Genomic DNA, 5878 nt, shown 5'->3' on the forward strand with positions numbered 1-5878 from the left:
CAAGTGTGTGTATCTTTGGATTAAATGGTTTAAGGTTCTAAGGTTGATAAAAACCATGGTTTAAGAAAACCAAGTGGAATTAAAGAAGTGGTAAGTGGAAAATGGTAAGTGGTAAATGCACATGGTATTTGGCAACAAGTAGTTTTGGTTAGGTTGGAAGGTGGAAAACAATCCATGATTTTTCATGGATGGTTTGTGCATGCATGAAACTAGTGTCGTTCTTGTCTCTATTTGTTGTTGACAAGAAGTAAGTATTAGTTTCCTAAGGTTCAAGGCTACAAAATGAGATGTATGCATGTGTACATGATGAATAAGCCACCAGAAATTGGGCATTAACTCCTAAAGCACTAGTGGAGCCTTCCCTATATATCTCTATGTTTTTAGGTTATATGTAGCCTTCTCCTATAATTTATCCTCCTGATTCCTCCTCCCCAAGCCCTCATAGCTTGTCTCAGAAAATGAATATGGGATGATATAGTTCTAACTATTTCTTCATTATGGGTGTGAATGGTAAGATATAGTTCTAACTATTTCTTCATTATGGGTAGGATATATTTCTAACTATTTCTTCATTATGGGTGTGAATGGTAGGATATAGTTCTTACTATTTCTCCATTATGGGTGTGAATAAATATGGTAAGATGTAGTTCTAACTATTTCTTCATTATGGGTGTGAATGAATATGGTAGGATATAGTTCTAACTATTTCTTCATTATGGGTGTGAATGGTGTAATGGAATTAAGCTTTAAGGTAAGGTATCAAAATGTATGCTAGTTTAGTAAACTTATGTACATTATATGTTGATGTTGTGATAAAACAAATACATGCAAGCTATTTCTTCTAGGATGGGAGCTACATGGAGTCCACCATGATTACTCTAAGGGGGGAAGAGAATGTCATTGAATTGTGAAAATGTTATATGTAGACCTTCTAATGTATTTCAAAACGAAATTATTTCTAACGTTTTCTCTCTCAAATGTGGGACTCCAAAATTATTTAAAATGTATGTTTAAAACTAAATTAGCTTAGTCATGTTAGTAAAACTTATGGAAAGAAATTCTCAAGTTTATAAATTATAAATAAGAATTTATTTTGCCATCCCCTATTTTCAAATTAGATTTTTTAAGAAGTGACGGTGTAAATTGATGTTTTCAAGAAGTGAGCTAAAACCATGCTTCCATTACCACCATGATGGATTCATCATCCCTATAAATATCAAGCTAGTTTACACACATGAACTCCTTATGGTCTAGACACTACATCCACAACCATGATCATAGCTTCAACTTGTTGAGGAAAAAATATTTTCATCTCATCATCTATTTGATTCTCAAATTTAGGGAGGCAGAGGGTTGTTCCTATGGGATTCATCCACACCCTGTATAAAGAATCATCCACCGATAAATAGTTTTCCTCATTCAAGTCTTGGTACCACTTCCAAAAGGTGGAGAGGTTCTTGAAGAAAACTAGTTTGTTGTTAACGAGTAAGCTTGCCTCATTGCATGTATTCTATCCAAAGACACTAGATAAGCTGCAATACACTTTGAGAAAACCTATAGTACACTTTAAGACCATATTAGGGAGCTTGGGAAAATCCCCATACTTTGGGAATTCCAAATGGTGGCACTTTTGAATCTATGTATTAGAGTTTCTAGAGCACACTTACTCTAAATTTATCAGGGATTATATATTTAGAGCCTACACGTCAAGAGCTTTTCAATTTTACATTATCAAGCTGTATAAAAATCTTATTAACCACAATATTAAATCTCTCTTTAAGCCTCGTTAGAGTCCTCAAACATTAAAGGAATGTTAGCATCAAGCTTCACACTACTATGCTCTACAATGACATGCATGATGTGCTCTACTTCATGTTTCTTTATAGGAATATTAAGCTCTTCTAGCAACCTCTTTAGGGAACTGCTAACCTCAAACTTGTGTATGGTTTTTTGAGATAACACAGATTAAAGCATTTTATAATTGTTTGCATTTAAAAAAATCAAATCATGAGCTTAGTGAACATACTTAATAACACACATTGGGAAAAAATATATTTGATAAAGAAACTCTTAAAAAGCACTAGTAAGCACTTAAAGCAGTGGTAATAATGCTAGTACACACTACCACCATTTCAAGTAGTGTTAAGAAGCCTTAGTAGCCTTGCTTATAGTGAAAATATTTAACAACAGACATTGGGAAATATATATATTTGATAAAAAACTCTTAAGAAATACTAGTAAGCACTTAAAGCATTGGTAATAATACTAGTAAGCACTTAAAGCATTGGTAATAATGCTAGTAAGCACTACTACCATTTCGAGTAGTGTTAAGAAGCCTTCGTAGCCTTATCAGCCCTACTAACAGCGTTAGTAGTGCTATTAAGTAGTTAGTAGTGCTTATTAATAGTGTTAGTAGTGCTATTAAGTAGTTAATAGTTATAGTATTGCTATGAACACTATCAGCCCTACTAGTAGTGCTAGTATTGCTATTAGCCTTATTAGTGCTACTATTAGTGCTAGTATTTCTATTAGCCTTATCAGCCGTACTAGTAGTGCTAGTAAGCAGTTATTAGTGTTAAAAAAAGGTAGTTAAAGGACAGTGTTAATAGTGCTAGCACTAAAAGTTATTAGCACTACTAGTATTGCTAGTTATTATTAGCACTAATTGGCACTACTATCATTGCTAGTAGGCCCTCTACTAGTAGAGATAGTAGAGCTAGTATTAGTTCTAATGGTGATATTTGTGCTAATAGAAACTTATTATTAAGACCACTAGTAAGCACTAAAAGTAGTGCTAGTGACCAATACTAACACTACTAAGTGCTAGTAGCTCTATTAATAGTGCTATTTCTAGTAAGCAGTATCATAGTGTTATTAGCACTAATACATTGCTAAGAGTTCTTATAAGTACTATAGGCAATGCTTACTATGCTAGTAAGCCTACTAGCATTGCTACTTGTTCTAGTAAGCAACACTATTAGGATTGCAAATGTAGTCTACAAGCACAACTAGTAGTGCTAGTAAGTTCTACAAGCATTATTGACTATGCCAATCAGCACCGCTAAGCTAGTGGAAAAGTTAAAAGAGAGTGCTAATAGTGCCAATACATTGCTTTTAAGTACTACAAGAAGTGCTTACTATGATAGTAAGCTCTACTAGCATTGCTGGTTGTGCTAGTAAGAGGCAAGGATTTAAGTGGTGAAGAAAAGAGCGAGTCTAAGAAGTGTTAGTGGATTAATAGTGAGAGATTGCACATGGATTATTCTACTATGAGGGTAGGTAATGTTTTTTTTCTATTTCTTGTTGCCCTTTATTTTATATTATCTAGCCTATAACAAAGTGATTTTAGGATGCACATATTATCCAGCCTATAACAAAGTGATTTTAGGATGCACATACACATGGCTTAGGGTATATTTAGGCATATGGGACTAGGGCACATGTGGCCTTGGGACTATAAAAGGAGCATCACCTATGAACTTTGTACCACCTTTTTGACATATTATACAGTTGATTTTTCTTAGAACTATTAGCTTCTTGCACAAGCTTTCATGGCTTTCTTTATGAACTTATGGCTACTCTAGGCATTGAGGAGCAATCTATATGGACTCCGTCACATTGAGTCTAGTTGTGAGGACTCTAACCATTGAGTTCTACTCTATTCCAAGATCACTTCCTTGCATTGGTACCAGAGCTTTGCTTTGATCTTGATAGCTTTTAGCTTTGATCTTGGTAAGACTTAATCATTTTTGGATTAAGTTTTACACAATTTTTTAGGATTGCTTTTATCTTGATTTATGTGGATTAGCAATGAGATTATTATTAATAATTTTTGAATATATGATAATCACTATTTCTCAAAATCCTATTCTCTAAGTTTAGTACACAATTTCCTTGATTAGTGACTTCTTTCATCAAATCTTTTCATGAACCCTAGTTTCCTTCAACATTTGCCTAGTTTCTATATATTCTTAGTAGTTCGAGAGATACTGGTGGTTGTTGGGCAAATCTTGGTGTAAAGTTTATTAAGAAAGTATATAGATTATAGTTCTGATCCAAATTTAAGCAGGTTTATATGCAGATTATTATTCTATTATAGATTTGATAAAATTTATGTATAGTGTGACATAAAAAATTGATATCTTTCATTTTTAATTTTGTACATATTTTGATGGTTTCTCAATGGTAATAAGGTGGAAGCTTGTCCTTTGGAGGTACTAATGGTTTTAGCGGTAATGAGCATGTGGAAAGACTTTGGGGACCATAGGTAAATCTTTACGATTGTCCGCTGAGCAATGTTAACCCTTACCCTCTAGCTTGAATCATGAAGGAGATGAAAGGCAAGAGGCTATGTGAAAATTGAGGTTTCATGCAAAGAGAGGGAAGTGCAGTTTTTGTGGTCTAATACCCAAATTTCAACCGATAATTACTCATCACTCGGGTATTGGTTTCTAAAAGTCATCATATGGCTAGGAAGCTCTTTATATGCTCTTTCCACTCATGTAACTAATTTCTTAATTCTTTACTTCATTGATGATCTGAATTTCTCCCAAAGTTGCTAACTTTTAGGCGAATTTTGGCAGTTTTATAGTCTTGTAGTAAAATGCTCATAACTTTTCGCTCAGTTGTCCGTTTTTGAAAGTTTTTATATAGACGCGAATCTCTCTTCAAGCTCTACGTACCTATGTAATCCTCTTTTGTACAGTCTATATGGATTTGAAACTGTAATTATCTGTGTATCTCTATGTTTATAGACTTTTGGCCATTATTTCTTCTTAATAATGATTAATCCTCTTAATCTCTTATCAAAAAGCAAATCCCATGTATCTTATCCTCTTGTAAGTGATTGTAATATTCTTTTACTTTAAGATGTTCTGTCCAAATTGCCCAATTCGAACGGATGAACCTTACCAACATTCCCCGTATGTTCCTGTTCACATAATCCTGAGTCGGAAGATTTTCTTCCAACAAAGAATTGCCCTCTTGTTTGGAGCTGCAAGACTGGCATAAATTCTTGCTTTTCCTGAGCCTTTCATCTTTCCTTCCATGAATTATGATCTCACCTTTGATGTGTTTATCTTCATCTTAACCTAGGGAGAGAAAGGGAGGTGAGGAGGCTGTAAGGTTTCATACAAGTGTGTTGATTCTAAGAAGTGACCGAAGTCAAAATCCCAACTTTGTGTCACATCTTTTGGTGGAGACGACGGGCAGGTTTTACTTAGAATTATTCTATTTTAACCTCAAGGTCCCGCATGATTAAAGAAAAGTAATTTTGAAATAAGTAAATTTTCCTTGTTGCTACTCATCTTTTGGTGCAAGATGTTCACATTCCGGTGTTCCAAGGATCGGAAAGAGAAGACCCGGGGAGTTATCTCTGAGAGTTTAACCAAGCATGCCGCTTGACAGCGGGTTGGTCTTCTATGAAGGAGAGGGCAGAAATACTACCAGATTTCTTGGAGGGTGTGGCCTTAACTTTGGCATGAGGCTTTGCCAGAGGAGTCCAAGAATGATTGGGAAAGGTTGACCAAAGCAATGAAGGAGAGATTTGGGACAGTGGAGTCACCAAATGCTTTACTATTGTAATTGGATTAGATTTTCCAAAAGGAAGGAGAGTAGTGAGGTATGAAGCCTTGTTCATCAAATATCAACAAGCTGCTTTACATGTTGCTGCTTCTTCTTTTTCACCTTCTATGGGAGATTCAAAGAGTTCTTTAGCAATGGAGCACCTTAGGATGAGCAATGGAGCACCTTAAGATGAGCAATGGAGCACCTTAAGATGAGCAAGTTTATCATGGCTTTGGATCCCCGCTTGCATGGAAAAGTTGTTAGCAAAGATCCCACTAATTTTAAAGAGGCTCATTGTATTGCTTTGAAGAAG

This window comes from Cibotium barometz, chromosome 7, assembly GCF_041138505.1.
Source record: "Cibotium barometz isolate CiBa-2024 chromosome 7, ASM4113850v1, whole genome shotgun sequence".
Lineage (NCBI taxonomy): Eukaryota > Viridiplantae > Streptophyta > Polypodiopsida > Cyatheales > Cibotiaceae > Cibotium > Cibotium barometz.